We start from the raw sequence: 18,540 nt of genomic DNA on the forward strand, positions 1-18,540 counted from the left end.
GGGGGGGGGCGGGGAGGTACCTTGTGAAGCGCCTGATGTGTATCTTTAAAAACAATTTTCTGCAGAAGTTCTCAAACCTTTGGGTCCTTCCTAGTTTAAGGATTCTAAATTTCAAAATCTAAACATTCTTTACCACTGTCCTTTCTGAGAGAACACAGAGCTGTTGATTTTGGTTTCACGTCCCAGTTTAATTTTTGTTCTATCTCTTTACATTTGCTTTTCTTGTTGTCTCTTGTGCCATAGGGGAAGGACTGGGGGCCTGGTTGGGACAAGAGAAGTGGGTGAGCAATCTGAGAGCAGGCCGGCTTTAGGGACTTGAGAAGCACTACAAACAAAGATCTCCAGTTTTCAGTACAGTTGATGATCTTTCGCCACACCAAGATCTGAATCAAAATATATTTTAAATATCTATGATTTTCCCTGTAGTGTACTTTTAAAAAGATTTTGAGCATTATGAGTATAAATTCTTAAATGATTCATATATGTCATCTGCAAAAGCAAATGGGTTTCCATACTTGAAAAATTATCAATTATTTATTTGTTTGGCAAAATAGATGTAAGAATATCTGTTTCTCCTTTAGGGTTCAAGATAATCCATCTTTCAAGAAATTGGTCTATTTCATCATAGTTATCAAAGGTGTAGGCATAGAGTTAGCCCCAATACATCTTCATTTCACATTTTTATGTCTGTAGGATTAATAGTCACAAACTCGCTGTTAATAATTTACATTTAGTCTCTCTAGCCAGGCAAGTGATTTATCAAAATTAACTCCAAATGTATCATAGACATAATTATAAATTACAAATTATACAAGTTCTAGGAGATATTATAGAAGAAAATCTAGGTGATGTAGGGTTTGACATCAACAAAAGGCATGATCCATGAAAGAAAATGTGGTAAGGGTAAGGTAGTCGAGAGGCGCCAGAAAACAAGTCAGTCGAATTAGAATAAACAGGCTTTATTGGGGAGAAAAACCCAGCCTGGGCGAAGTTCCACAGTCCACAGTGTCTGGGCCAGGGGACTCGCATTGCAGGCTACAGGGGTGATGCTTATATATGGACAGGTATGTCCGGGTTTCTAGAATGTAAGGTGTCTTCCTGGTTCCAGGTGTACTCATGCCAGGTGTAGAGCGGTGGGTGAGAACAAAGCAGACACTGAGCCAAACGGGCCATGCAGGGTCCAGAGTGGAGGGTCGAGAGCAAGGCGGGCACTGAGCCAAAGGGGCCATTAGCCAGCTCTGGTCAACTCCGCAGGTGTGTGTGGCAGATTCAAGGCCACTTGCTGCTAGAAGCTGGCCTGGTCTTGATCCAGCCATACAGTAAGTTCAACTTCATTGAAATTTACTTGAAAGACATCGTTGAGAGAATAATAATACAAGTGTTAGACTAAGAGAAAATATTGAAAAAATGTATATCTGATAAAAATCCAAATCCACTGATATCAAGTCAATTCTGACTGACAGTAACCCTGGGGGACCAGTAGAACTGCCCCTGGGGGTTTCCGAAACTGTAACTCTTTACAGAGGTAGAAAGTCTTGTCATTCTCCAAGGGAGTAGCTGGTAGATTCAAACTGCTGCCCTGTGGTTAGCAGTCCACTTCGTATCCCAGTCCACCTCTTGCAGGAGAAAGATGAGGCATTCTACTCCCATCTAGCACCACAGTCTCAAACTCATAGAAGCGGTTCTACCCTGTCCTACAGAGGTTAGTAGAGTTGGCATTGATTCAATGACAATAAGCTTAATGAACAACAACAACAAAAAAAATCAAAGGAATATGGAGGGAATACAGTTGTTATACAAAAATATTTGGTCAGTATTCAATCAATTCAGGTGTTAGCATAGGAAAAAGAATAATTGATGTATTTGAATTGGATTCGGTAAACAATGTTGATTGATCAAATAGTTTTCAAGGAAATATTAAAATGCTACTTAATGTGAGGATGGCAAACTTCCTCTCACTTACTATAGACATGGTATTGTTGCTAGGTTCCCTCAATTAGACTCCAATTCATAATAGCCTTATGTACAATAAAATAAAGCATTATCCATATATGCTCCATCTTCACCATTGATAATATCTTTGAGCCCATTGATGTAGTCACCATGTCAGTCCATCTCACTGAGGGTCCTAAACTTTTTTGCTGACCCTCTACTTTATTTTACCAAGTTTGATGTCCTTTTTCCAGAGATAGATTTCTCCTCACAGCATGTCCAAAGTACTTAAGAAAATGTCTTATTGTCCTCATGCCTAAAGAGCCCTCTGGGTGTACTTACTCTCAGACCAATTTGCTTATTTTTCTCGAAACCATGGTACTTTCAGTATTCTTTGTCAACACCATAATTCAAATGCATCAATTCCTCTTTAGGCTTTCTTATTCATTATCCAGGTTTCGCATGCATATGAGGCAATTGAAAATACCATGGACTAGGTCAGGCACACCTTTGAGTTTAAAATGATACCTTTACTCTTTAATAGTTAAAGATATTTTTGTTTGGGTTATTTTTTTTCTCAGTGCAATATGCCATTTGATTTTTTGACAACTGCATTCATGAACATTGATTATGGATCTAGGTAAATTGAAACCCTTGATAATTACTTGTCATTTGTGAGGAGGGAGGAAGGTTGCTATGGGTAGCAAGCTTGACTGCCAGGAGGAAAGAGAGATCCTCAATGGAATGGATTGACAAAGAAGCTGAAACAACGGACATGAACCCAGCAACCATTTGTAAGACTAACAATATTTTGTTTTCTAGTCCTACAATTTTTTTAAAAAAATCATTTTATTGGGGTTTCTTACAGCTCTTATCACAATCCAAATATCCATCCATTGTGTCAAGCACATTCCTACGAATATTTTTTTCCTATATACATTGAGTCACTATGAGCGAGAATAATTTAGACACTTAAAGATAACATCTTTTTAATGTTACTTTCAGTTCAATGACTCACCTTCAGCTCGAGTCTCACTGTTTATCTGAATAGCAAGGCAATTCCCCTTTAAGGCTTTCCCTCTTGCCATAATCTCTATATGGAACACGATTTCTCTTACTTCTCTCCATGAATGCATCATGACCTCAATTTCTGAAAATATCCCCATGTCACATTATCAGACATGTATGGCCTTTTAAAAAGATTGTATTTATATTTTTTACTATCACTGCTCTGAGTACTTACTATAGGACAGAGTAGGAATGCTCCCGTAGGTTTCCAAAGCTGTAAATACTTACAGAATGAGGAAACCTCATCTTTCTGTTAGCTGTTCCACCTAACAGATTCAAACTTGTGGTTGGCAGCCTTACACATGCTACTGGGGCTCCCTTTCCAGAGCCAGAGATCCTCCTAAAGACAGTACCAGAATCCAGATGTTATCAGAATGAAAGGGCTTAATGTGACAGAAGAGGCTGGAGCCAGTACTAGACTTTAAAGCCAGCAGCCAAAAATTAAAAAGTAAGCAATGAACAAGAACTCATTTTCATCAAGACAGTTCTAATCCATGGTAACCCTATGTGTTACAGAGTAAAACTGCTCCATAGAGTTTATTGACAGTCATCTTTATTTAGTAATTCTTCAGGCCTTTTCCTTCCACAGAATCAGTACATGGGATTGAACCACCTACTTCTAAATTAGCTCCCATTCACAAAAGTACTTAGGCCACCCAGGTTTCTTCTGTTTGTTCCAAGCTGAAACATAAAAGCTGATAAAACTAGAACTGATGCTATAGCTTTTGAATACTTGGTGAGATTCTAGGTGGCCGAGGTCAAATATATGGCTTTGTAAGCAAGAGCAGAACCAGTTCTTCTTCAGGATCCATGGATAAATTTGTTATCCAAATAACACTGTTAAAAAAAATAAACTAAATAACTACAGTTTGAGGTTAAAACACTTTGATCAGGATGAAAAATTAGATTTACAAACACAGTTGTAAAACTATTTAGAAGACCAGAAGAAAACTATCAAAACAAAATCTAGGTGCTCAAAACAGAACAAAACAAAATTCACTCTCATTGAACAAGTAAGAACTTACTGCTAAAACTTAATTTCCAACACTATAAAGAAACCTAATATCTAATGTTAATATCTAATGAATATAGATGACTACTTTAAAAAATGGAATTAAACTTTAGCTCAAACTGTTTTTTTCTCAACTTTTAAATTGACTGCACTCAACTACCAGAAAATTAGAGAAATATGAAATCTGCATAGCAATAACTTAGATAAATAATTGCTAATATCCTGTTACATTCCTGTGACTTGAGTACACACACATGCACACACACTTGATGAAATATGTTTGAACATCTGTACATATACAACAACACACATCTATATTTGTTGAATTATTATTTTGCACGGGAAGTTGCAGGTAAAATATTTCTAAATACTTTACCATGCATATTTGTGATAGTAAAATTGTTTTTGCTAACTAGGATAGGCAGTGGTTTGAATTCTCAGTGGTTTGCCAGAAAAGACCCCATGATCTGACCTAACACAGTGTAATCATTCCTATAATGGAATCAACCTTGAGCAGCCAACTCGTTTTAAGAAGTTTAGTGTGTGGTGCAACCCATTACTCAAATTACAATCCTGATCCAATCAATTGAAAGGAAGATTTTCCCAGGGGTGTGTCTCACTTCCAATATAAGTGGATACTGTGTAAAACTTGCTTGCCTTTTGCTGGATCTGAGTCCTACATTTAGCTTATCCACCACTTCCCAACTCTTTGCACTTGAATCAACAGCCTGTCCTATCACTTGCTGATTCTGGGACTAAACAGCAACTTGCTATCTTACCTGCCAATCTTGGATTCTTAAGCCTCTTCAGTCAAAGACCTCTTGTCTGACCTATTGATCTTAGGATCATCAATCTAAGAATCAATAAAAGCCGAGAGAAATTTCTAGCATAATATCTTACACAAAGATTTAGAATTTGCTTACCTCAACAACTGTGTGAGTCATTTATTTGATATATACTTCTATTTATATATACTTATATAAGCCTCATTGGTTTTAGTTCTGTAGAGAACTCAGCTAGGACAATATACTAAGCATGATATTTTTTCTTACAAAAACAGAATACTTTTATTAAGCATAAGAAAAGTCATAAGAATTCGTAATGTTCAAAATGTTCAAACAGCATAATTATGCTCTTTGTAAAAATGATCATCCAATTAGATTTCCCGTGTTGCTTTTACTATTACATATTTTCAATTTTTTCAATCTAGAATCGTGAATTGTGAAGAACGACTGCTATGGGACCAAGAGGCAGAGCATGAGACAGAGTGGCAGATTCTGGTTCCTGGCGAGAGTAAGGCAGAATCCCTTAGACTAGGAGACTTGTTTGCAAAGTGGGATGCCTCCAGGCACTGAACCTGGGAACCCGTTTTCTGACCCAAAAGACTGAGTGACTTTGGAATGAGGCTATGGCAACATTAAGTGCCCTTTGGGCATTTATCAGCAGGGTTAAAGGGGTTTGTACTTAGTGCAAGCAGGCAGAGACTAAAGGATCATGTGACTGAAAGTGAAGAACCAAATATAGCAACCTGCCTATGAGCATGCTTGAAAAGCAGATGTTATCATTGCAAGAACATCTTGAGCATTTATGTCTCTGAAGTGTATCTTGTTAAGTTCCACAATAACCACATAATCACCAGTATTATCAGGGAGTTTCAGTAGTTATTACAGAGGGTAATAGAGCTAAGCAGAAAGTAAAGCATGCCTTAGGAAGGACTGTTTGTGTCAGAACTGGTAAATAGTTGAATCGTGGAGACTTCTCTGACCTTCACCTCATAGGACATAGCCTTGAGTTGATGTTCAGTTTGATTCTAGTAAAAGTCAGAAGAGGTCAGATGATGCCCATAAGCTGTTCTTACAGTTTCACTTCCACTAATCTTTGAAAATTTGGTTCCTATTGACACCAAAAAATCCCTCAAAGTTTCATTCAATTTTCACTGCCCTGGACAAAGAACTAACCATTTTTCTAAAAAGAAATCCATGATTTTAATGTGGTGTTGCAAAAATTATTTCTTTTAGAAAGATTAATTAATATATAATACTAATCCCAATGAAGTGGAGATTAAAGATGGCCCACATTTCTGACTTTTCAAAAATGATATACCACTCCATTATTCTTGCTGTCAATCACCACTCGTTTTTCGTATATTCTCTTTTGAAGCAGTGCTCTGCAATGTGCTGCAATACCGCCTAGAACTCACAAACTGTTAAGGAACTGGCTCACGTGACCATGGCAGTTGATATGTGCCAAATCTGTATGTTCAGAAGTTATCTGGAAGATTGTCTTCATGCGCAAAGCTGCCAAAACTGGCGAAATCAAGTCAGGTGATGGGCTGCAACTGTAGCCCTGAAAATGGTAGGCCAGGCAAGGCAAGTCAGAGCGAGGAAACAAAACATGCAAAAGTGAACACAGGTTTCACTTTCTTCTGCAAGTGCTCAGTCTAGAAGGAAAGGTAGCAAAGGTGACCTTGATGCTTATGAGGTTTTTGTTTTCCATACTCCAAAGAAACAAAGGATGATGACTTAAGTCACATCCTCTAAGAACGTGGTGCTTCTAAATGTGTCCCATTTTAATTCTGTCCCAGAATAATCAATAAGTCCCTCTAACATGACATTATAACCCCAGGTCCAACGGCTCAAAATTACATTACATCACAACAAAGAGGACTAAGACTAGAAAGGTCATAATAAGTAATTTACTACATCTCAGGTGTGATATTTTAAAAATCAAGCTATGGGCATTAGGTGTGCCCATTTTAACAGGAATATCTTTGCTTCTTAGCTCTTTCCATAAAGAGAGCCAAAGAATATATTTATATATTTTTAAATGTGTGTAATGGTACTACCACCAAATTGTTTCTGAAATTATATTAGTTTATATTGTTTTTTGTAATGTATAAAATTATAGTATTAGTATATTTATTGTGTGGGGGCTATGATTAATGTATGAGAATTTTTTTAAAGGACTAGAATGGAGGGTAGACCAAGATGGCAAACTGAATGGATATTAATTTAGTCCTAACACAAGTAAACCACTAGGAAATGAGTAAAAAGATACAGATTGAGATCTCAGAACTCCTAGTAGCAGGTGAACTATTTAAGAGTATTGATGAGTCTGGTAGTATGAAAATGGAGAAAAGATGACAAAAAAGATATAGATATTACCGGCTAAAATCTGGAGAATCTGTCATAGTCAGTGTGAAATGAATTGGAAAATGCTCCAAGCAAGGAATACAGAATGAGAGCTGATTTAAAAACGATTAAGGTGGCAGTGGTTAGCCATGAGAGTTCAGGGTCTGAGCAACTGGAGGGAGTTGACAGGAGACAATAGCATTACAAGAGAGTTGTGTTCATCTGGGTTGACCAGAAAAACAATTTCATAGACACTCATATGTGTATAGGAAAGAGCATTATATAAAGAGTAATTGTACATTAAAAATCATCCCAGCCCAGTCCACATCTATTCCATAAGTCTGATATTAGCCCATATGTCCAGTACCAGTTTAAATTCTTCTTCATACTCACGCAACACATGCAGTGATGCTGAGTACAAAAAGAACACAGTCCAGTTGATGGAAAGTCTTGTGGATCCAGTGGTGGTGTGAGCATCTTAGCACTGGCATGGGTTTCCACGTGGCTCCTCCAACTCCAAGGCTCTGGCTTCCATCAGTATAGCTCCATGTGGCTTGTCAACAGGAATGTCTTGAAGGGAGTGAGTGAGTATCCTGCCTCCAGCAAGCCATGTATTTCCTTAGTGCCTATCAAGCTGCAATATGATTGACAGGCTAAACCCCACCCCTTCACTCTTAGTAAGCTCAAATTGACAGCAGATTATGTGACTACCACAAGCGTGCTGTTGAATATCACCAAGGTTGAAGACAGACTCGCAGTAGGATGGGAGGAGCTATCAGAGCCTCAGGGTGATAGCAATTCTTTGGCTAGACAAACAACACACAGAGAAAAACAGATGGCTCCTTGCCCTGATCATATACCTTGGAAAGACTGTGCTGAAAAACTCAAGACAAAAAGACATAGAGACCCCACACTTTCCCCACAGAAAAGTCAAATACTATGAGTAATGTTAATTCATTAGATATTGTTGAAATTGTAAGTTGTGCAATTTGATATATGTGATAATCACTATCAATTCATTTTAAAATTTCAGAAAAAGCCATGAAAGTAAAAGATTCTTCACCAAAAAAAAAATCAACCAGATAGAAACAAAGAGTAAAATTAGAATATTTTTAAAAGCATAGAAAACATATAAAAAATTAATAAATGAAGAGCAGAATAGATGGTGTAGACACTTTGTTTTCAGTAATAACCTCGAATGTAAATGGCCTAAATAACTACCGCAGAAGATGTAGAGCGCCAGAGCTGATGAAACAGCACATCTCATCCTTTTGCTGTGTACAAACTTGAGACATAAAGGTACAAGCTGAAAATAAAATGATACAGAAAAATACTTTATGCAAACCATAAACACAAAAGAGCAGGGGTGAGCATATTGATGTCAATAAAATGGACTGGTTATCAAAATATTTTGCACTAGATAAAAGAGGTTATTTGATAATGACAATAGTGTCGATCCAGTAAGAACCCAAAACACTTTTCCATGTATAGGTACCTAACATAATCTAGAAAATATATGAAGCCAATATATGAAGAATAATGGAAAATACTGGATAATGAATAATCTATTTTGAAGAACAATGCTGTGGCAAAATTATGCCTATCCACCTTTAAGGAAATCTGATCAATAAAATTATTATTCAAATTTATGCACCAGCCACTAAAGGTAGTGCTGAAGTAATTGAAAAATTCTACTAACATTTTTATTTGGAAATTGACCATACGTGCCATCAAGATGCATTGGTAATTCTTGGTGAGTAGAATGCAAAAATTGGAAATAACCAAGGAAGGAACAGTAGTTGGAAAATATGGTGATAGAAACAAAACTAGGGATCATAAAATAGATTTTTGTGAGACCAATGACTTGTTCATAGCAAATACATTTATCAACAACACAAACAGTGATTATAGACTGGATTTCATCAGGTGGAATAGACAGAAATCAAGTTCACTACAGCTGAGGAAGAGATGCAGAAGAAGCTCAATATCATCAGATATATCCAGGTCAGGGACTGACTGTAGAACAGATAATCAATTTCTCCTAAGTAAATTCAGGTTGAAGCTGAAGAAAATTAAAACAAGTCCATGTGAGTCAACATATGACTTATAGTCTATTCCACAAGAATTGCTACAACATCAAGAATATCATTTTTGAAGAAAGCAAAAGGTCATTAAAAAGTGAGGAAAGATGGACAAGTCAGCCAGGGTGCAGTATAGCACCGATGAGGCAACATTCCTCTAGTTCTTTAATGCTCACCGCTCCCCCCCTCTCCCCCACAGTATCACTACCTTACAAATCCTGCTAGACTGGAATATGTACATTGCTACATATAAGAGCTCTCAACACATGACATCCAGGACAATATACCCCCTAGGAACAGTCCTGGGAGTAGCGATACCATGAGGGTAGGGGGGATGTGGGGGAGAAAGGGAAAAAAGGGGGAACCAATCAAAAGAATCGATGTATAACCCTCTACCCACCCACGCGAGGGAAGATGAACAACAGAAACATGGGTGAGTGGAGACAACAGTGTGAGATATGAAAATAATAATAATTTATAATTTACCAAGTGTTCACAAGGTGGAAGGGAGGGAAGTGAAAGGAGGAAAAAAGAGGAGCTGATACCAAGTGCTAAAGTAGAAAGATAATGTTTTGGAACTGATGATGGCAACATATGTACAATTGTGCTTGATACATTTGATGTATGCATTGTTATAAGAGCTGTAAGTGCTCCCAATAAAATGATTTATAAATTTTTTTAGAGAGGAAAGAAAAGATCAAAGTGGATGTCAGAAGTGTAATATATACAAAAACTGAAATAAGAAAAATAAACAAAAACTCAAATAGAATAGAAAAAGAAAAATCTCAATTGGAGAAATAACAGAAAATAATAAAAATTATAATAAATTTAAAAGGAGTTAAAAAGGAGAATAAATGATAAAGGTGTTAAATATTAACCTGACTACATCTATATTAATCCACTTCGCAATGCAGTCTATCTGATAGCTATTCTCACCTCTGATTAGTTATCAGAGGGAATTTTCTGAAGGCTTAATCCAAATGGGTAACCTGCATATGTGTTTTGAACTTTCATTGTCATCCATAGCATTCAGCAAAATGGGTGCTCAGAATTTAAGTTCTAATAAAATTACCTCATCTGGTCTTGGATTTTATTGTTTACAATCATTAGATCACACAGGCGTATGTTCTTCTAAAGTGTAGATTTAGCTGTTATCTCACTCAGATGGCTGCTTATTTTAAGAAAACTCCAAAACTTTAGAAACTGTTCATTCTGACAGCTGGGCACCATCTGATTTGTTCACCATACTATACTAAAGCACTCCTGTCTTCAGTGGTTCTTTGTAAAGGGAAATGAATGAATTGTTCTTAGATAAGATTATGATTAAGGGAGGGCTCAAAATTTGTTCATGTACTTATGGTATATATATCTTCCATTTTAGAGACATCATTCTTCCTTTGATGAGGAACATTTCAAATCATCCCCATTGGGATATGGTAATTCTATTGATAGTGGACTGCTCTAGATGAAAAACACAGAAATAAAATTGATTGCATTTGTGGGAAGAGATGAGGGGAAGAGCAATATCAGCAGCTAAAACCAGGTAATCATAAGACTGTGGAACAAACCATCAATTGTTCATATGCAAAATCAGGTAAAAGCTGAAGAAAATTAACATGGGTCCTTGAGAACCAAAATACAACCTTGAGTTTATCCCACCTGAATTTTAAGAATATCTCAAGAGCAGATTTGACATATTTAACACTAATGAAAGAAGACTTCTTGAGTTGTGAATGACATCAAGAACATCATCCATGAAGAAAGCAAAAGGTAACCAAAAAGAAAGAAACGGCGAAAAAAAGGATTGATGTGAATTTCAGAAGAGACTATGAAATTTGCACTTAATCAGAGAGTAGCTAAGGCCAATAGAAGAAATAATGACGTCAAAGAGCTGAACAAAAATTTCAGTGGGCACCTTGGGAAGACAAAGTTAATATAATAATGAAACGTGCAAAGATCTAGAATTAGAAAACCAAAAAGGAACAGGATCCATATATCTTAAAATGAAAGAACCAAAGGAGGGCGGGGATCAAGTTTCAATACTGAAATTTCTATGGCCAAAATATTGAATAATACAGGAAGTATAACCCCAAAAAGATGGGGGGGAAAAGAGTCACTGTAACAAAATGACTAGTAGACATTCAGCCTTTCAAGAGTGTGTTAGTCTAGGCAGAGCAGAGAAACAAATCCATTGACACACATATGTGTCTAAGAAAGAGATTTATATACAAGAGCAATTGAATATTGAGAAAACATCCCAGCCCAGTCCAGATCAAGTCCATAAGTCCGATATTAGCCTATATGTCCAATACCAATCTATAAAGTCTTCTTCAGACTCACGAAGCACATGCACTGACACCAAATGTAGAAGATCACAGGCCAGTGGGTAGAAAGTCTTTGAATCCAGTGTCATTGGAAACATCTCAGCAGTGGCAGGGGTCTCTGCATCAGGTGTCTTGTCAGCTACTATGTCTCCCAGGGTGTGAGCAGAGAATCTTCTGCTTCCAAAAAGGAAGTCCCAGAATTCTCAGAAGGCCATGCCCACACAGGGGCCTCATTAGCTGTGATCTGATTGACAAGCTAGACTCTACCCCTACACTCTTAATCCTCAAATTGACAAACAATTATATATCTACCTCAAGAGGATGCAGTATCTTGAAAGAATCAATGGTACAGAATGAAGAAGTCCAAGCCGCACTGAAAGCAATAGGAGAAAAAAATAGCTTCAGGAATTGAAGGAATAAAGATTGAAATCAGAAACACACTGAAAAACATTGGAAGAACTAAATCTTCTAGCTAAGAACTTTGAAAGACAGCACTTGGCTTACTGACTGGAAGAGTTCCATGTTTGTACCAATTTGAAGGAAAGATGATGCAAAAAATTACACAAATTATAGAGCAATATCCTTGATAGCACAGGTGAGAAAAATTCTGTGGGAGATCATCCTTCAATGCTTGCAGCAGTACAAGGACAGAGAGCTGCCAGAGATGCAGGCCAGATGGAGAAGAGGACATATGGTTATATCATTGCCGATATGCTGATATGCAATATGGTATATCATTGCTGATATGCAATATGGTATATCATTGCTGATATGCTTATATGCAATATGGTATATCATTGCTGATATGCAATATGGTATATCATTGCTGATATGCAATATGGTATATCATTGCTGATATGCTGATATGCAATATGGTATACTGTTGCTGATATGCACTATGGTATATCATTGCTGATATCAGATGAATCTTGGCTGAAAACATATGTCTGCTACTTGTTTTTTATTGACTATGCAAAGTCATATGACTGTGGATTATAAACTATGGATAGTCTCAAGAAAAATGGGAAGTCTAGAATATTTTATGTTGCTTAGGAAGAAAGTGGACATGAATGAAGAGGACGCTGTGTGAACAGAACAAGGCAGGTGTGTGTCTGGGTTGTATCCTCTCACCATACTTATTCAATCTTTATCGGGAATAAATAATCAGAGACACAATTATATAAAGAAGAATGGACATCAGGACTGGAGGAAGGTATATGAATAACATGCAATATTTTGGCGATGCAAAATTGCTTGCTGAAAGTGAGGAGGACTTGAAGAGTTTGCTGATGAAGATCAAGGAACGCAGCCTTCAGTGTGGATTACAACTCAATGTCAAGAACACCAGAATTCTCACGCCTGGACCAGTAGGTATTATCATGATAGAGAGAAGAATGAAGCTGCCACAGGTTCCTTCTTGCTTGAATCCACATTCAATAATCATGAAAACAGAAGTCAAGATATCAGCTGTCAAATTACATTGGGTAAACATGCTGTACGAAACCTCTTTAAAACACTGTAAATCAAGGATGTTACTTTAGGGACTAAGGTAACCCTGATTAAAGCCATGGTATTTTCAAATGACTCATATGCAAGAGGCAGCCCTGGTCGCATAGTGGTTATGGGTTGGTCTGCGATACAAAAGGTGGACAGTTTGAAACCACCAGTATCTCTGCAGGAAAATCCCACAAGGATTTTCTGGAAATCCACAGGGACAGTTCTCTGCCTAAAGGGTCACCGTGAGTCAGAATTGACTCGATGGCAGAGCGTTTTAGAGTTCATATGCATGTGAAAATAGGACTTTCAATAAGGAAAACTAAGAATCTTAGCATTTGATTTATGGTGTTGGCCAAGAATATTGGAAATAGAATGAATGGGCTTTCTAAAGAACAAACAAATGAAGCTTGGAAGAATACAGCCAATATGCTCCTTAGAGGTGACAGACAGCTTTGTCTCATGTAGTCTGGGCAAGTTATCAGGAGAGACCAATCCCTGAAGGGCACTATGCTTGTTCAAGTAGATATAATTGTTAGGTGCCACTACTCAGTTCCAACCCATAGCGACCTTATGCCCACCAGAAGTAAACACTGTCCAGCACTGAGAAGCAGTGGAAAACAGAGAGGATCTCAACAGGATGAATGGATATGGTAGCTGCAACAATGCTCTCAACATGAAAACAATTGTGAGAATGGTTTAGGATAGGACAGTGTTGGGTTCTGTTGTCTATTGATTGGTTCACTATGAGTTGGAATCAACTCAATGGTACCTGAAAACAGCAGCACAATGAATTTAGTCAGTGTTGTATAATTTCAAATACTGTTTGGAAATGGAAAACTTACACATATAGTGTTGCTTTGGGGGTCAAAATACATGAATTGTTGACCTGTACAGATAAAAACTCAAGTGTCTGGACACTATTCAAGCAGACAATGATGATTGGAGAGAGCAAAGCTTTCAATAATCCTCAATGACAGAGACACAATCATGCCGGCTAGACTAGGAGGGATGCCATAAACAAGCAGAGCGTATGACATCACAGGTATGTAGGAGTTACGTATTGGGCTGAAATCCGCAAGATTGGCCATGTCAGAAATCCACAGGGGTAGCCATGAGTCAGAATTGACTTGGTGGCAATGAATTTGGTGTGTTTTTGGTTTTTTTGTTGTTGTTTTATGGTAGTGTCAAGCTACCATTCACTGGGCACCGTCAAAGGAAGAGAATCCAAACGAAAGGTCAACTGCCGGCCACCAAATCCATAACCTTGGGATAACTGTCATATGCTCCTCCCATTAGGGTGTTTCAGCCATAAGTCTCAGGGAGTATTTCAGTTCCTTAAATCTACTATGCGTCAGATTAAAGTAAAGCCCAGTTAGCTTAGAGGGGTTTCTGAAGCAACCTATGAAAAGATTGCGTCCCTCCACAAGAGAGCATCTGAAGTCCAGGTTGTTTGTAGCATGTGACCTGGGTCACGAAGGGCTGGATAAAAACTAGGGCAAAAGCACTCAATTAGGAATATACTACCAGTGAGCAGAAGTCTTTCTTTTTTCTCTTCTAAGGAGCATTCTAGTTGTACTTCTTCTAAGACAGACTTTTTTCTCTTCTGATCACCTGTGGGACTTCCACTATTCTCCACCAACACCATAATTAAAGTGCATCAGCACTTCATTGGTATTCCTTAATCAAGGGCCAACTTTCACATGCACCATGTACTCTGCCCTTAGTCCCCAAAGACTTATGGATCAGATCTGTCCAATGTAAGATATGTTTTGATTTTTTCCATAAGGATAGATTATGGAGCCAAACAAGATGAATCTGTGACAAGTGTAATCCTTTTGCCTATCGGGTTCTTTCATATTGCACTGAACAGCTAGAATTGTTTCTTTCCATTTCCTCAGCTTAGGAAATGCCAAGTGCTTTTAGTTGTTTGTTAGTATTCAAACTCCACTTAAGTACACATTAATTATTATACTTCACTTTATATTTTTCCTTTATCCTTTTACATCTTCTGTTCAGCTCCTTTATGTAATTAGTTATTCCATTTTCATATGCTTCTCTGTTCTGTAGAGCACGTTTCAGTCACCTATGGTATCATTTTTAGCTTTTTCTTTCTGCTCTATCTTTATCATAGCGAAGTAGCATAATGGATTAGTTGTGGGTTGTTAACTAAAATGTCATCAATTCCAGACCACCAGCCATTGCGTGGTAGAAAGATAGGACAGGGTGTTTCCATAAATAATTGCAGATTCAGAAATTCCATATGATCACTGTACTCTTTCCTACATAGTTGTGATGAGTCAGAATTGATTGGAGCAAAATGAAAAAGATCCTTCTTGCCATCTTATGTAATTATCAATGCATGGTTTTGGCATGTTTGATCTTATTTCAGAATGCCAAAGATGGATGAGTTGTTCAATATATTCATATGTGTCTTTAACGGTGGTGTATAAATTTCAAAAATAGTCATATTAATTGACTTTCTGTGAAAATATATATGTGTTGGAATGTTCTTTGTAACAATGGATGTAATGCCGTTTTTCTTCAATTTGTCATTTCTGTCATAATAAATCATATGATTGTTCTTTTGCTGAAGGATTGACTGGTTTAATGCAAGTCAATTTCAGCTCACTAATGCCCAGGATATCTATCTTTATAAGTTCCATTTCATTTTTATGATTTCCAATTTTCCTATATTAATACTTTGTGCATTTTACTACTTGATTATAAATGGGTGTTTGCATTTATTTCTTTTAATTTTGAAGCATGCCACATCAACAAATGTCTATATTATTAAGACAGATGAAAGTATACAGATTGTTGACCTGTACAGATCAATAATTTGAGGAGACATCTCTTAGTTTATTGCATTTTGAGTACTTTGAATGGTCATGTCTAGATATAGTATTAGGTAATTTTCATGCTATTCCTAAAGCTTTCAGTGTTTTGATTTTCTCTGCAACTTCTTTTTGTTTCCATGAATGCAGATACACATGAAAGGGCAGCAATTTGACAACATAGAAGAGATGAAGAAAAAAAAATGAGGAGGTGCTGTCAGCCATGGAAAGAGATGTGTTTGAAAATATTTCCCAAAATGGAATCCCAGATTTGACTAATGTATTCAGTGTAATGGAGAGTACTTTAAAGGTTATGAGGTTGTTTTGTATAAATATTTAAATACAAAGCTTTGAAAAAAATCTGATATGGGGGGGTTACCCCTTCATATACATATGCATGGGTATAGAGAACAGTGTTGAGTGAAATAATTCAAGTATATAAAAACAAATATTACAGTTTCCTTCTTTAATAGGAACAAAAACTGGTTAAATGTAGACCAATGTTCATTGTTAGCAGCAGGAAGATGAAAGAAGAGAAATTTACAGTAGAGACTTGCTATTATTAATGATCTGAAAATTGGCACTAAATGCACAATTAGTGAGCACAGCACAATCTAAGTAAAAGCAAGTCTTTAGGCACATATGGATGGTTAAGTGTATATAATTGTATGGTTATGTGTGCAGGTGTGTACACAGATGAGAATAAATAGAAGAACCTATAGGTTAATGTAAATACAAATATGGTGTTGCAGGTCATGTGTTCATTGAAAGCACAAAACCCAATACACCTCAGACATCATCAAATACCATCTAAGTTTGGTTTTCTGGGTTGGAGTGCTTAGGATAAAAGCCTCATGGGATAATTCAGTCAATTGTTAGAAAATAGTTTTTTAAATTCATGACTTGCATCCTGGTAATATGTGTAGTATCTGGAGTAGTCGTAAACGTTTTTAAATCACCATCTGAGACACAACTGTGGGGCTTAGTCACCAGGATCAATATGGGAGAATGATTAATAAGTAATAAAAAATCTACATGATCCATACCCTCCTGTAGCCTGAGATGAGAAAGAGCGGCTATTACTACTGAACATTCTGACTAGGTCCATGCTGGATAGCACCTGATAGCAGAGAAGAAAAATTAAGAGCAGAACTCAAAATTTTAATAAAAAAAAAAATAAAGCAGAAAAACATAAAGAGTAGAGAACAAGATTCTCACTGATACAATCAGCCTGAGACACTCTTTAAATCTATAATTGAGTCTTTCCCTTGAGATCACCCTTTAATGAAATAACACAGTATTTCATTAAAGGATATTTCAAAATAAAGGATATCTCTTTATTGCCGCTGTACTTAAAAAACATCTGTATGAGCAAATTATCAACAAACACTCAAAGCAAAGATGAGACCATAAGGAGGGCAGAAAAGCTAGAAATGGAAAACAGATCTAAAGCCTTCATATAAAGTCAGAATAACACAGATAACAAGATCTGATAAAGTACACAAAAGCAAATGACATAAAAAATTTGTATGGAATATTGCAGAAAATTACAATAAAACTTAGCTTAATGTAGTACTATATAAGAATAATAATACATTTTACCAGTTATTGCTTTTGTAGAAATTAAAGGATATTTAATATTAGAAAATTGTTCTGATAACCTAGTAATAGTTTCAAATATTAATATTGATCTTTTTCTTTTCAAAATCATTTTCATGGGAATTAATACAGACATCATATCATTTCATAGTTCAATCACATCAAGCAATATTGAGTTAATACAGACATCATATCATTTCATAGTTCAATCACGTCAAGCAATATTGTAAAATTCCTATCACATTCAGATTGAAAACATTTTTTTTCCTACTTGAACTCCTTGACATGATCTCCATTTTACCCTCCACCACCCCAACACCAAGAAACCCTTATTCTACTTACTTAACCTATAGGTTCATTAATTCTGGATTTCATATACTGAAAAACAGAAAAACATATGACAGAAATTTAAGAGGGTGACCACCAATTATACAACACATCTGAGATAAACCCCAATATGAACAAACAAAAAGAAAATCAAAACAAAAATACAGAAGATGTTGAAAACCAGATCAGACCTAATGTGCACCAGTGGGGTTATCAACTGACAGGGTTTTAACTGTTCAAGTCAGGTTTGTCATTTTGATCTTCTATAGTCATTTCTCCAATGTACACTATTTGGTAGCCACTTTCCTCCCATCCCTCTATTATGGATAGAAGAAAATCACCTGAGGTTTATTTCCTATGTAAATCCCACAAATGTACCTCGGGCTCCCACTGTCATCCAGATTCTCACAATTTAGGATCTGATAATATTGCTCCTTCAACTTCAGATCATATGATTTATAATCATTCGGTGACTAATGTCGTGCTTCTACCATGACGAATTAGTTGACATCTTACTTAGATGGCTGCATTTTTGGAAACAGGCCTTAAAGACCCTAGACCCTATTTTATCTCAAAGCCTGGCACCATCAAACTTCTTTACCAAATCTATAGCACCCATTTATTTTGTGTTACCTTCCTGGGGTTAATACAGAGCAGGGCCATGGTATAAGAACTCATTATTCTTAAATTGGAGCTAGGATTCAGTGCAAGTCCCCAAACCATTCTTGTATCTAT

This window comes from Echinops telfairi, unplaced genomic scaffold, assembly GCF_000313985.2.
Source record: "Echinops telfairi isolate 266 unplaced genomic scaffold, ASM31398v2 ScPeMD7_6;HRSCAF=24_1, whole genome shotgun sequence".
NCBI lineage: Eukaryota > Metazoa > Chordata > Mammalia > Afrosoricida > Tenrecidae > Echinops > Echinops telfairi.